Source organism: Coptis chinensis, chromosome 2 (assembly GCF_015680905.1).
Source record: "Coptis chinensis isolate HL-2020 chromosome 2, ASM1568090v1, whole genome shotgun sequence".
In the NCBI taxonomy this organism is placed as follows: Eukaryota; Viridiplantae; Streptophyta; class Magnoliopsida; order Ranunculales; family Ranunculaceae; genus Coptis; species Coptis chinensis.
In genome coordinates this window covers 6,157,019-6,173,678 of record NC_141457.1, presented here as the reverse complement: position 1 = coordinate 6,173,678, position 16,660 = coordinate 6,157,019, and positions in this window count along the sequence as shown.

The following is a 16,660-nucleotide window of genomic DNA, read 5'->3' as shown; positions in this document are numbered from 1 at the left end:
CAGTTAGGTTTACAATTTCGTGCATGGGCTTTGGAGCTGTGTTTTGAGCTACTAAATCAAGCCCAAAACCTAATTACTTAAGTTCAAAAAGGGTTTCTCTACGAGAATTTACTGCAATATTCTTTTTATCCACTCTTACTACTCCGATTGGATCAAAGCTTAGACCATTAGAAAGCTCTTTCCGAGCCGGTTGTTTTGACATATAATAGGTTCAATTCTGAGGTCTGAGTCCAAAGATACGACCTGCGGAAGTTTTGTTGATTTTTCTACTTTTTTTCTACCCATGTTGACTTTGACTTTTCAGCTCTGACTAGGCTTTAAAAAGGCTTTTTCTCATTGAAATTTGACTTTAATTATATAATTTCTCTAGCAAGCAATTTGACTAATTTCTCTTGCAAAAGTGGCGTATTTCTTCATATAATTGATTCCAAGACCTGGAATACACAAAAACACGTAAACATTACTAACTCTTATTTATTATAAACATAATTAGCCTAAATATAATAATATTAAGGGGTTGAAACTACAGTCTTGGGCTCTTCTCAAGTACTTAACAACATCCCATCAAAAAGTAAAAATAACCTATGAACCATACAAAATACCCAATCAAATACTCCAACACTTCAGTCATGGTTTCCAAACTTTAGTAGGTTGTGAAGCTCCATTAGTACATAATGCTTGAGTTGATGTCATTCCTTGTTGCTTCCTTATCTTTGGTGGAGGAGGCATGGGTGGCATTGTAGCATGTGAAGTCTGTGATTTTGAAGCATTTCCCCTTCTTCGACCACCCCTTCCTCTACTCTGAGTTGGAACATCCCCACCACTTCCTGTTTCTATCTTACCTTGACTCGATTTTGAACCCCCACCACTTCCTATTTCTGTCTCACCTTGACTTTGAGTTTGAACACCCCTTCATCTCCCTTTCCCTTTCCCTTTCTATTTCCCTCTTCCTCTCCCTCTCCTGGCTCACCTTCACTCTGGCTTTCAAAAACTTGGTCTTCACTCTGGCATTCAACACTTCTTCCCCTTCCCCTTCTTTTCCCTCTCCTACGACCTTCACCTTCAAGAACTTGAGATCTAGTTTCAAGATTGAATGGTCTTTGAAGAAAAGGATTCTTTTGTACTCTAGTTTTTGGTCTCCCACCTCTTCTTCTTGTTCTTCCAACTTGGGCTCCAATTTGAGGATTAATGGCATCATTGCCACCAACTGGTCCACCTTGATAGCCCTTAATATTGTGGCCATGCTCTTAACACCCAGAACATTTTTTTTTTCTATTTTCATCATCACCCCTTTTTCTGTTAACTCGAGGCCTCCCTGGTTGTCTAGTTCTGATTGGTGGGTAGACCCAATCAGTTTCTGTAGGTTGTACCAAAAATAAACATATAAAATAATCAAACATTGTAGGGTATGATAACTAAGATTTGATAGTGTAAAAACAGTGTTTTTACAATACTAAATCATGCATATCAAGTATAATACTCTCAACATCAAAGAATAAAGGGAGTAGTCGTGTTCTCCACTCTTGCTTGTACGTACTTGTAACGAATTTAGAATGAACTACTATTCACTAGTGAGAGAGTAATTCTTATGCTATGAAAACAGTAAATATAAGGTACAAAAATAGTAAATTGATGATGATAAAAAGAATAGAGATGGGTAATCTACCATACGACTCGATTGGCTATTAGTTTAGTCATCGATTTGCCTTTCTTGATCCCTAGAAAACAACCTACATCTCTATAGTCATTGTCTAACTAACATGAGAGATTAGCAACCCCACAAATTTCTTTGATGGGGTTTCTAATCTCTAACCCTTTGTTATGAGTTCTATCTCTAGAAACTCACAACAAAAAACTTGAAACTCTATTGCAAAATCAATGAAGAACTAAGAACTAATCATCCTCACATGGCTTCATAAACCCCCTATAATAGAGGTTTAGCCCTATTTCATTGGAATCATACTAACTAAATAATAATAGAAAGACATAATATAAAATAAGATAATTGAATATTAAAGAACTAAGCTTTTATTGATGGGGAATAATGGATGCTACAATTAAACTACTTAACCTAAACTAAACTAAACTATTATATAGAAAAGGAGAAAGAGAGAGAACCCTAAATTACAACTAAACTAAAGAGGAGAATAGCCAAGTTTTGTTTAACCTTAACTTTCTTTATATATGAGAGGGTTAGGGTTACATTTTCGTGCATGGGCCAAAAAGGGGGACTTTGGGCTTCTAATGTGATCCCAAAGTCCATTAGGTTAAGTCTAAAGAGGCCATAACTATTGGAAATTACTTCAATACCCTTTTGATCTACTTTTATAGCTCTGATTGAAGCAAGGCTAGGTCCATTGGAAAGCTTATTCTGAGCCAGTCATTTTGAGATAATGTAGGCCCAATTCCGAGGCTCGAGTCTAAAGATACGCCCATTTGAAGTTCTATTTACTTTTCTGTTCTTTTTCTACTCGAATTGACTTTGATTTCCCAACTTTGATTGGGCTTGAAAAGGCTTTTTCTTCTTGATTCTTTGGCTTTAAATATAGAACTATTCTTGCAATCATCTTGACTCGTTTTCCACGCAAAATGACATCTTTAAGCACATAAACAACTTTAAGACCTGAAATACACAAAAACTCGTAAACAATACTAACTCTTATTTATTATAAACATAATTGGCCTAAATATAATACTATTAAAGGGTTTAAACTACATTTTTTTAATACTTATCACACTACCCCCAAACAGCATTTTGCTTGTCCTAAAGCAAAGATGAGAAATAAAAATAGATAAGTGGCCAAAAATGTGGTCCTAACTAATTTCGTTTCGCAGAGTGTGATTGCATTGACCATATGCAATAAGGCCTTAAACCACTAAGAATTCCCTAGTGGATGAGTTATAGCCTTGAGAGAGTTTTCCAGAGAAGATACTCGCAAACTTCATTTATACTATAACGACTAAGAAATAAAAGTAATGTCCCTTAATTTTATCTCAGATACCTATACATCTCACTAGCATAAAAACAAGGATCATCAATCTAACTCCTAAATTAATACATACATAATAATTAAATCATCTTACGATAAACAACTATACAATGAACTAGGCTATGAAATGCAATGGTAGGTCCGTTTCTAAAACTTTTGGGTAGCGTGCTTTAAGTAGGTTCTCACAAGGAATGTATCAAGACACATAACAATCTTATTTTTCCACTCAAGTTTGCTAACTCCACTGTACAGTGGACACATATTTCCTCACAATCTCAATGACAATCCAAGAAAGTCGAGGTCGATCAAACACATCTGCCTCTTACTATTACACCAACCTATTCCTAATTGAGCTATAGGTCTTTATTTGGTGATACAAGGCGTAGGTGTTGATTAAAGAATGAAGGAAATGGATATTCAAAAAGACAAGTCTGAGATAATAGGGTCTTTAAAATATGTAACTAGAGAAAACCTTCTTCTTACTTTGCTTTTACACTTTGTTTCCATCCTTAGCCTTTATTTTTGCTTTTGACTCATTTGATTCTGTTTTTGGAGTTCTAACTTTTTTTTATTTTATTTTTTTTATTTGGATGGAAACTTTCTTTTCTTTCCTTTTTCTATTTATTTTTCTTTTGAAGTAACTAACTAATTTTTATTTACACAGGTTTTTCTTTTCTCTTTTCTTCACTTATCATATTTCTCAGACTTATCTAGATAGGTAGGCTATTTTTTTTTTCTTTTATTTTATTGGGTAAAGGATTTGTGGTTGTGAAAAGGATCAGTGGGGCGACTAGCGGAAAATATACTTAGGTTAGAATTTCTGGCTATATCGATCCAAAGAGGGCATAAATTCTCGCTTATGATATGTTATAATGATCAAGTAAGTGAATGTGTGATTTCTCTACTCGGATTTTACTTCTTCCTTGTGTCATCACTCAGATATTTCACTCTTATGAGGCTTTTAGGCTAGATATGCACAAGATATGTATTAAGTACTCTAACCTAGGTCTCAGAAAAATACTGCCAAGTACAATCATAGATGCTCATACAAGATGTTCGTGAAAAGATGGAATGACTATTGCCTACATATTAATCTAAGCTTCAAAAATTAAATCCTAATTCAAGTACTATGTGAGATTTCTAGACTAATATCATCATGGAGAATAGAGTGCATAGTATAATAATAATAATAATTATTATTATTATTATTTTATTATTATTATTTTTTTTTATGATTTTATACTTTTTATATGACAAATAATACGTAATATACAACCTAATATGTGCTTAAACATTTACAACATGTTTCTATACCACCCCCAAATAGAATCATGCTTTGTCCCCAAAGTATGGAATGAAAATAAATGATAGAGAGTACCATAGAAACGTGCTTGTAAATGGGAGCACCTGAAAAAGAAGGTTAATCTATACTAATATAAAGAAATAAAAACATACGTAACTTCTATATGAGTTCCTCCCATTATGGGGATAATATGAAATAAATAGCGCTTGGGACATAAGCGGACTCTAACATAAATAAAATAATAATACTATACATTCATAAATCAAGCATGCGCATATCATGACTCCTATAGGATTAGCTTCCGAAATTCTGCGAAATAGGGACATTTCACGAAATTATGGTACCTAATTACATTATGCATTCCAATTAAATCAACATTTCAAAATGTATACATGCGATTTTAAGACGTGAACGTACAATGTGCTAAAATTAAATATATCACCCCCAAACAATTTGGGAGAATGGGGTTCATGAAATAATTCAATAGTACAGTTAAATTATGTAACTAACTAATTACCTAGACTTTACTGGAGTAAACATGACAGGCAAAGGTGGCAAAAAGTTTTAAAATGAAAGACCAAAATACACCACCCCCAAATAAAATTTTGAAAACTCTTTTTAAGTTTGAAATTTTTTGTGGCCTATACTCCAGAAAAGTGGTACTGTACAAAAACTTGGGTCTTTTAAAGTCAGATTTCCTAAACTTACTAATATATTTTTATGTTTTTAAATTTTTAAATTTTTATATGTTTCATTTTTTTGCAAAACAAAATTACAATGAAGAAATAAAAATGGAACTCATGGTGTACTCCCATAATATAAGATTGGAATTGAGTACACCGAAGAATACTATGAGTCTTTTATAGTTAGATACTCGAGACTTTATCTAATACATCTATTAACATGCAGTTTATCATATATCAACAATCTAATGAGTTGTAGATCTTTCCATAAATAATTAACACAGAAAGCACCCCCAAACAGAATTAGACACCATGATTTTCTATGACGTGGCTTAGTGGAATGGGACTGAAGACTGATGGACCTAGAACCTAATTTAGCATGCAATTTCTTCCTTTTTCTCCAAGTAAATGATTGTGAGGAAAAGAATAGTTGTGGCAAATACTTGGAATCTGGATAAGTGCTAGAAGAAAAGGATGAAAAAAATAAGATAGTGTCAGGTGGCTTGTCTTTGGGTATTACTTATTCACCAGATGGGTTTAGAAAGTCATGAAGCATATGAGAAACAAGAAGGTCTAGTGCAAACTGAAGGTGCCTTTGAAAAGTTGGAGGGAGGGGAATCGAGGTGGTGGTAAATTATTGGTATTTTTTAGGGATTAGCTCAGGTGGATGGTGGTCAGGTGGTGCTTTAGGTAGTTCTTGAGAGGGTGGATCAGCACAGGCTCTTAGAAACTCATCGAATTCCTCATCTAGGTTGCTCACATCCACATAATTAAGGTATTCATCTGCATCTTTAAGGATTTCATCTATCTCGTCTATTGTAAGATTGACTCCATCTCTCATAGGGTCAGAAAGCAGGGTGGAAAATTCTTCCTCTATTTCAGTTATGTTCAAGGAGTAGAAATTCTGATCTTTGTCTTCTTCCATAAGAGGGGTATCTACTAGGGTGGGGACTAAATCGTCAGTCGTACTAATGTTAGATACAAAACTCTCAATAGACTTCACTTCTCCTTCTATAGGCAAACCTAGTTGTCCATGCTTGAGTCTAAATATGTTAACTTCCACAGAAAGATTCACAGAGGAAAAAGTTATTGATCCATCCCGACAATTGATTTGGGCATTGGCAGTTGCCAAAAAAAAACGCCCTAAGATGATGGGAATAGAATCATGAGCAACTTCTGTGTCAAGAATAACGAAGTCGGCTGGGTAGTAAAAATCCTGAACTTTAACTAGAATGTTTTCAACTACGCCTTTGGATACTTAATAAAATGATCTGCTAACTGCAAGGTCATTTTGGTCAGTTTAAGTTCATGGAGACCTAATTGTTTATATAAATAAAAAGGGAATAAGTTAACACTCGCCCCTAGGTCTAATAGTACAGTTGTTATGAAGTTATTGCCTAAGATGCATTGTACAGTAGGACGACTAGGGTCTTTGTACTTAACAATTCCATTATGTTCAGATAAAAAGGAATATTGTTCAGCTAAGAAGGCTTATTAGCGTGTCCAGTGATATTAGCAAATTTACGTAAACTAACTATCTATGCGTAAACACAAATAATCAATTAACTAAATAAATACTTAGATTAATATTCTTACTCTCAATTCATTATGCAATATATATAAAGAGTACGGATTCGTTCCACTCATAAACTATCAAGACATAAATAGAATTCAACTAATCAAACAAAAGAACAATGATGAGAGTAATGATTTAAATTATAAATTAACTATTATGATGATACTATGAATTTATACTAAATTAACTAATAATATAATGATGTGAATCAAAGATAGAGAATGTTAGAGAGAGAATTAAATCTACTTTTCAATTCCTAGAAGTGTTAGAATAGATTGTTAAGAAACCCTAATCTTTATATTCTTACTAAAAGGTAAAATATAACTCTTAGACTTTTATGATCCCTAATTCAATTATACCATCTCTAGTCATAATCAAATTAGCATGAGAGGAAGGTTTGTTTTCCATTCTCATGGAAAAAAATCATAATCCTCTAGTTTAGATTTTTCTCTTCTTATCTCTAAGTCAAGAAAAATCCAAACTTTAAACCTTAATCAACAAATCTATGCTAAACAAATCAAGTCATCTCAAAGCTTGATTAACCTTCCTCTAATGGGAGTTTAGCTTTTATTCATTGGATTATCATTTCCAACACAAGAACAATCAAAACAAGTCATTATTAAATAAGTAATTAACTTTATTGATCTAATTTAACAATAGTCTAATATTCAAAATGAATTAAATGAACAATATTTAAAACTAAGATTATGAATAACTAATTATCAATTTAAGACAAACTAAATGAAATGAACTAAGTAATGGATTCCAAAAACTAAAATTACTGTTCTAACTAATTTATTGATAATTCACTAGATAAACAATAAATTATTGGTTCTATAAACTGAATCTATGAAAAATAACTAGATAAAACTAACTATTTGGATCTAGCCTAAGTAAAGCTAAGTAAAAAAAACTAACTATTGGATTCTCACTAACTAAAAACTAAGTATATTAAGAGCTAAGTCTTTCTCTCTTCAAATAGAGGAGACAAGATCCACAAATTCGTGCATGGGGTGAGGAGCCATGTTTTAGGCCGGAAAATCGAGCCCAAAACCTCATTACTTCACTCCCCAAAGGGGTTTTCAGCTGAAAATGACTTCAATAGCCTTTTCATCTACTTCTGCTCCTTTGTTGGGTCAAGGCTTAAACTATTAGAAAGCTCTTTCCGAGCCGGTCATTTTGATGTAAGGTAGGCCCCATTCCGAGGTCTGAGTCCAAAGATACGGCCTTCGGAAGTTTAGCTGACTTTTGTGCGCTATTTCTGCCCGCGTTGACTTTGAATTTTCAGTTTTGACCGGGTTTTAAAAAGGTTTTTTCTCCTTGAATCTTGGTCTTTAATCATAGAACTTCTTAGCAACCAACCTTTGCTTCTTTATCTCGCAAAAGGGACGCATTTTTATACGTATTCGACTCCAATGCCTGGAATACATAAGAACACGATAACAGTACTAACTCTTACTTATTAATCACGTAATTGGTCTAAAAGTAATATTGTTAAGGGGTTAAAACTATAGTTTTGGGATCTTATCATCCAGGTAGACTTTTTATAGCATCTAGAAAAGGTAGGTTTATGGTCATATTTTGAAACACTTTCCTAATCTCATCAAAATTCTTGTCTTTTTTAGAAACAACTAGTCTGTGGGAAAATGGTGGTTTTTCTCTATACTTAGCATAAGGATCAACATTATTATTAACCTTGTTTTTATCTTTTGCCGTTTTCCAACTAGGTTTCCATATTGGAACCTCTACAGGTGTAGGATCATAAATTTCTATTATTGTGTCTTGTAAGGTTTTCCCTTTTGGTTGGGGTTGGACTGGAACTTCTACAGTTGTAGCTAGGGTCTTCAGTTTCTATGATAGTATTTGGTATGGTTAGTTTCATTATTAGTTTGCAGGTGATCTTTAGGCATAGTCACTTGGTTATCAACTACTCTCCCAGAACGAAGGGTAGTGACTACGTATAGGTCCCCTGCTTGATTTATATTAATTACCATTACACTGAATACTGTTTACTTCAAAAGCAGTGTTTGTTGACTTTGGATTAGGCACAGTTTGACCTGGAAACACGCCTGTTTGGTTATTATTTTGGTCAGGACACAGCTCAAGTACCTTTTGGAACAATGCCTATATCATATTATTTTGTTGTTGTTAGTTTTGTATCATGGTTAATAATAAGTCATCTTTTGATGGGTTAGCCGGTTGTGCAATAATAGGAGGGGTGACTGGGACTAAGGTTTGTTGAGTGTTTATGTTATGATTTTGATAGTACTGAGGTACATGTACTAAACTTCTATTCTGGTCACCTAAATCTCCTTGTCCTAGATGATGTTTAAATTGGTGGAAGTTTGTAGTGGGCCTAACGTTTTGATAATTAAAGCATAGAGGTGTAGGTTGTTGTTGTTGATTATAATTAGTGTTCTGCATCCATTGTGTGTTAGGGTTGCTGAAAGCATAATTATCTACGGCTTGTGGTAGAGGTGGACCGTAGAGTAAGAGACAAAAGGAATTAGTATGGTTAGGATTAAAATAGATATTATATGGATCAGTGTTTATGTTCATGACAGGAGTGGGTTTCACTTCTTGTTTATAGACAGAGAGGGCATTGACCTTTCAATTGAGGGATTCAATTAAAGTTCTAAGTTCAGGATATGGTTTTACCTCAAACATACTGGTTGCCTTAACTGTTGAAGAAGGAGTATTAGAGCGGGAGTAATCGTTACCTCCCCAGTTGTTGCTTTTTTTGGATTGAGTATCTAAAAAGTTATATGTTTTTGTGGCTCCTTTACTTAAGAAATGACCTCTATTCATGGTATCTAAAGTCTCCTTATGATGTTGGGATAGGCCTTTGAAGAAGGCACGAACTAGTGTATATTTACCAAGATTATGATGGGCACATTCTACTAGAAGATCAGTGAAACAATTCCAAGCCTTAGAAAAATATTCTTGAGGCTTTTGGCTAAAGAAATGAATATGTGATAGCATCTCATCAGTCTTCTGTGGTGGGTAAAATTGTTCAATAAATAATTCAACTAGTTTTTCTCATGTGTCGACAGAGTTTGGCTTTTGTGTTATTAGCCAAGCTGCTGCTTTGCCAGCTAGGGTGAAAGAAAACACCCTGAGCTTTATTTGTTCAAGTCTTACGTTAGGATGATGGAATGTTGTTAGTACTTGGTGTATCCTACGTAAGTGTTAATAAGGCTTCTCATGGTCTAAGCCATGGAAAACAGTGCTTTAAATAAATAGATTGGGGGGGGATTCTAAAATCTGTCGTAGTATCTACAAGAATTATACAGGACTTAGGTCTATCGTTTAAAGCCTTATTAAAATTAGAGAGGGGTCTCTCTGCTATTGCTTCACCCATTGCTACAAATGTAGTTAGGTTGGGTGTAGGTGGTGCGTGTGTGGTGATATGTGAATTTCTAGATAGGCGCTTATTTTTGCATCTATGATACACTAATAAGACAGGTTTATGCGTATTGGATCTTAATCTCATGCAAGTTTTAAATCTAATATGCAATTCCTAACAAGCATGCAAAAATTAGCCTAATTATTACTAGAAATAGAATCCTTTTACAGTAGATTCGAGGATGCAAAGAGGTGTTACCTGGAGCGTCCGTGCTACGCATATAAATAGCGCCTTCAACAGCCTTGAGGCACGTTTATGTTACTTGAACGATTATACGAGCACTGGTCCGGGTACACAATGTGGATTGTGATGAAGTCCTATAAAAAGATTAACCTTATTAGTCCAAAAGTTTTAAGAATTAGGTTAAGGCTTCTTACTATGGGCTTCGTGTTGGGCCTTGATGTTAGGCCTGTGAAACAGGCTTTGGTAGTGGGTGGGCTTACTAACTAATATTAATTAATTTTTTTGGTATTTTTGTATCAAACCAACAGTCAGGTGATAAGCACTAAAAATTGTAATATAAAACCCTGTAGAGACATAGCATTTTGGTTAATTATGTGTTTAATAATCATGAAATAATCGTATTTTCGTGCTTTTGCATGTTTGAGAAATCAACGTACAACTAAGGATAAAAGCCAGTATTTAAGTACGGAATAGTGTGTCTATATAAAGCATTCTAATTTATCCCATGTGAAGCCAAATGAAGCCCAACTAAAGCCAAGGAATCAAATAGGACCATTCTCAGTTTGAACAGGATCAAAGTACCGAAAAAACATCAAATTTTCGAAGCCTGTATCTGCTGGACTCCAATAGCTGCAATTGAACTATTAGAAAGATCAGTGCGACGAGCTCTACACATAGGTGGGAATTTGTAAAAAGTCAACTTTTGGACCCACCACTGGTCGAAGCATGAGAGACCCATTATGCAGACCCACATAAATTGGTGACCAAGCTCACACGGCAAGCTTTCGCATAAGTAAAGTTGCATTGAAATAAATCAAAGACTTTTGTGCATAACTTGGCACAAAAGTCATCAAATTTGATGAGGTGGTTTGAAAGTTAATTTTGGAGACAAAGTTTTGATTAGGTGGCTTGATTAGGCGGATGCAAATTAAGCTTTAGGCTTGATTAGGTGGAAAATGATTAAGCTTTGGCAACAAAGTCCTAATTGGTTGGCAAATGATGTGGTGGCATGGAAAAAAAATCAAATGGACATTAAATGATACAGTTGAGAGTTGGAAAATTTAAGTAGGATGAAAGAAAATGAGCATTCTCATTTCCTATAAAAAGAAGGCTTCATGAGCAAGAAATAATTTTGGCTCCTTAGTTAAGTTTTGTTATGGAGTTGAAAGTTTCATATTTGTATTTTTGTTTTGGTTTTGTTAAGTTAATTAGATAATATGTTTTAAAGTCTAAGTTATTAATAAAAGTCATTTCTAAGTTGAGTATTGCAATATTAAGTAATTAGTAGAATTTTCTTTTCTTATGTTTAGTTTAATCAAAGTTGAGTAACTTGCAATTTAAGTCATTTTGGAAAATAGTTTTAAAATATTTGTAAAATCCTACTCACTAAATCTCCTCTTAGAGAAACCTCTATTTGGTTGTTAATTAGAATTCTGGCCTTTTGGTTTGGAACGAAACCCTCACTCCAATTAAATTACAACGTGCACGTGAGTGAGGTCTTTGAACAAGTGTACTCGAGTGTGTATTAAGAATAAATTCTTAAAATGTGCAAACGTGTAATTGTCATCAGGCCAATTAAGAATTGAGGGAGGTCGTTCGTGCGTGCACGTTCCTTAATTAGAGAACCCCAATTCTTTGAGTTTTCTAAACACCGTTTAGAATGAGATTTTTATTTTATTTTATTTATTTTATTTATTTATTTTGTAGTTGATAACATATGAGTATTGTAATGTACTCGTGAGATAATATTTCAATGACTATAAAAATATTATTCTAAGCTAATTAACCTAGGGCGTGTGCGCACTTAGAAATAAGGCAAATTGGGTGCAGGTTGCGCCTAAGGAGTAGAATGCGGGTCCTCGGCAGCGGCGCCATTTTGATAACTAAGATTTGATAGTGTAAAAATAGTGTTTCTACAATACTAAATTATGCATATCAAGTTATTATAATACTCTCAACATCATAGAATAAAGGGAGTAGTTGTGTTCTCCACTCTTGCTTGTACGTATTTGTAATGAATTTAGAATGAACTACTATTCACTAATAAGAGAGTAATTCTTATGCAATAAAAATAGTAAATATAAGGTACGAAAATAGTAAAATGATGATGATAAAAAGAATATAGAGGGGTAATCCACCATACGACTCGATTGGCTATTAGTTTAGTGATCGATTCGCCTTTCTTGATCCCTAGAAAACAACCTACATCTCTAGAGTCATTGTCTAACTAGCATGAGAGATTAGCACCCCCACAAATCTCTTTGATGGGGTTTCTAATCTCTAGCCCTTTGTTATGAGTTCTATCTCTAGAAACTCACAACAAAGGACTTGAAACTCTATTGCAAAAACAATGAAGAACTAAGAAGTAATCATCCTCACATGGCTTCATAAACCCTAATGGAGGTTTAGCCCTATTTCATTGGAATCATACTAACTAAATAACAATAGAAAAACATAATATAAAATAAGATAATTAAATATTAAAGATCTAAGCTTTTATTGATGGGGAATAATGGAGGCTACAATTAAACTACTTAACCTAAACTAAACCAAACTATTCTAAAGAAAGGGAGAGAGAGAGAGAGAGAACCCTAAATTACAACTAAACTAAAGAGGAGAATAACCAAGTTTTGTTTAGCCTTAACCCTCTTTATATAGGATAGAGTTAGGATTACATTTTCACGCATGGGCCAAAAAAGGGGACTTTGGGCCTCTAATATGATCCCAAAGTCTATTAGGTTAAGTCTAAAGAGGCCACAATTGTTGAAAATTATTTCAGTACTCTTTTCATTCACTTTTACAGCTCTGATTGGAGCAAGGCTAGGTCCATTGGAAAGCTTATTCCGAGTCAGTCGTTTTGACATAAAGTATGCCCAATTTCGAGCCCGAGTCCAAAAATACCCCCATTTAAAGTTATGTTGACTTTTCTATTCTTTTTCTACTCAAATTGACTTTGACTTTCCAGCTTTGACTGGGCTTGAAAATACTTTTTCTTCTTGATTCTTGGGCTTTAAACATAGAACTTTTCTAGCAATCATCTTGACTCGTTCTCTACTCAAAATGACATCTTTAAGCACATAAATAGCTTCAAGACCTGAAATATATAAAAACACGTAAACAATATTAACTCTTATTTATTTTAAACATAATTGGCCTAAATATAATACTATTAAGGGGTTTAAACTACACTTTTTGGTGCTTATCAGGGTACAAGTATAAACATTATAGCAAACAACTATAAACATTGTAGCAAACATTATAGGGTACTCACTATCTGCCATTAATCCTCATGCAAGTATGATGTTATATGTACAAGCAACTTTGTATGCTTTTGCAGTAAAATAAGGACTACATAGCCTATATGAAGTAGAACTGCAATTAACCCAAATAAATTAAATAAATTAAATTGAAAACTTGAATTGAAAGTTTAATTAAAACTTGCTGAGCTATTAGAAATCTCTTTGGCTTAATCACAGCCACAATATGAATGCAAGGAATCCCTGTAACTTGCCATTCATTATAGTCACAAGTCCTATTAATTAAACTTACATTCCACCAAACACCACTTGTAAGCATCACTAGGTAAGTGTTGTTATCTGAAGGACTGACATGATAAGGACCAATTTCATCTCCTCTTTTTTTGAGGATATTCTTAACCCTAGGCACCAACCCATCATCACTCAAACTCTCATATTTCTCCTTTCTATCATACAACAACTTCATTTGCAAAACCATAATAGCTGACACCATCTTAACAATTGGCTTGTCCCTAGCTTCTAAGATATAACTATTCCAAGCTTCAGTGAAGTTGTTTGAAAGGTGATCTGACTTAGTAGTTACATCAAATTGAGATCTTGCCCAAAGAGAAGGGTGTTCACTCATCAAATACTCAGTTGCCTTGTCATCTCTTTTAGTAACTTTATCTAGAAGCTTCACAAACTCTGATGGTAAGAAAGACTTTGCAGATTTCCATGATTCAAGTTCCAGGCCTTTAGACTTGGTCTTCATGTTCTTCATCATGTGTTTGAAGTAGAACCTTTGGTTGCAATCAGGGAAATTAGTTGCAACTGAATTAATCAACCCTTTCTGCCTATCAGAAATAATGGTTAATTTTACAGGGTGTCTGCTGATATGTGGAGCCAAAATATCCAAGAAATATGTCTATGTGTTCTGTGTTCTCTGAACCACATATATAGAATGCTAGAGGAAACAACCCATTATTACCTTCCAGTGCAATAATTGATAGACAAACACCCTCATACCTCCCTTTCAGAAAACACCCATCAAGTCCTATGTGAAGTTTGCACCCTACTATGAATCCATCTATACATGCCTTGAAAGATATACAACAACATTCAAAACTCTTATAGTTTTGATGGAAACTATATTTTGCAATACTTCTAGGGTTAGAAACTAGCAGTTGCCTACACACCTCAGGTACTTTAGCATATGATAAATCATAATTAACATGTATTCTCTCCATGGATAGGTTCCATACATTCCAAGCCTACCAGTACTTAATCCTCACTTGAAATCTAGTCAATATTATTGACTTGATGTCCTTAGCTTTAAAACTCCCATGATATATCCTCATATCATTCTTAACCTGAGCTACAATCCATGTAGCATTATTAGCCATTAGATTCTTATCTTCAGCATCAGCCTCACAATAATGTTCATCTGTTAAACCTCTGAGCTTCATGGTGTGGTTATCTGTCATTATCCTAACATAAACCCTCCAACCACATGTTTCTTTGCCTTTGTTCACACAGACACCTTCAATCCTATTGCTATCATTCCTCTTGAACCAAATCACAAACTTATTCTTGATAGCATACATTCTAAGATAATCGCTACATTCATATCTATCCTTCCATTTTTTACCCACATATAGATTAGGCCCATGTTCTTCAGCAGCCACACCCTCATCAGTTGGTATCTCAAATGTATTGTGAACTACCTGACTTAGTAAATCATCATTTACAGGCACTTCATTCTCATCTTGTTGTCTACTACAATCTTCATTCTCATCTACCAAACCCACATAACCTTCACCATTACTGCCAGAATTCTTATCCCCTGGCTCATATTCCTCATCATATGAACTTGAAAATATATCATCTGCATCAATCTGTTCAACATTTATCTTTTTCTTCCTATGAAACTTACCAACTGCAAACAAGCATAAGTTAAGGTTAAAAATGATGTACAACCAACAAACAAATTAAGGTTAAAATTAGTCTTAAAATAAAATTAATAAGGGTCAGAAACTCACAAGTGGCAGGTAAATCATCATTGTTCAGATCAGGAGGTAAACCATCATTTTGTGTCCTTCCTTCTATCTGGATATACTTCCCCTTCCTCTGTCTCTCTAAAGATATATTTTGTGTCCTTTCCTCAGGTTTGTCAAGACTTGTATTATTGTGGTCCCCCTCATGTGGTTTTTGTTCCCCACTATCTAAAGCTCCTATTTTATATGTTAAGAGTTTAGGCCTTTGGAAACTATTATTGGTCAACTTTTCAAGTTTGTCATATACTTCCACCTCAGGCCACTCATCTAAGTCAAACACTTCTCCCATTATGTATGTTCTACCCTCATGCATAGGCATGCTTCCCCCACTTTCATCCCTTTCCCCTTCTTCTTCCATATTATACAAGTCTTCTTCATTATCACCCCAGAAACCCCTTTCACTCTTATTACCACTTAAGGGGTTACTATCATTGTGGAAAATCTCCCCATCACTATCACTACTCATAGTTATCATTTCAGTCAGCTTTAAATACAAATGAGTATAACTACGCCTATCAGGCTTTGCATGCACCCACATGTATAACAAATCACCATCAGAAGTTATTTTCCTTACATTTTCACCATCAACCAACCCTATTTCAATTATAGGATCAGGAGGACCTGGAACATGGTATTTGATCCATGCAATTATGTCCATCAAGTTTGCAAGGTCACCATCCAATAATGAAGAATCAACTACATCCCCACCCACGTAATTGAACACTTTCACACCCTTCTTTGAATCTACTCTAAGCTCTCCTCCATAATGAAATCTTAAAGTCCTGAAACTATACTCTACCATTTCTGCAATAATACAAAGGGTTAATTTGTGTAAACCCCCAATATTATGTAAACCCCCCACATTTACAACAAACTATACAAATCAAAGTAAAAAATATCATACTTTCATGTATCAACACATAAAAATAGAAACATGCAAAGGAAAATTGGTTTACAGCAAACTTACTTCACTTGTCGTCGAATCGTGTTGCAAAGAGAGAGAAAATAGAGTGGAATTAGTAGATTAAACTTTACTTGTCGTCGCATTGAAGTTGGAGAGAAGAATTGAGAATGTTGTCAACAGAGAGTGTTAAATCGTTAGATAGAGGTTAAGTACTAGGGTTCAATAAAATTAGAGGGGTTTACTACAACAAAACCCCAAATAGTTTTTCCGCTATTTTAAAGGATAGTTTATATAATAAAGTGAGAAAACGACAAAAGAAATCTTT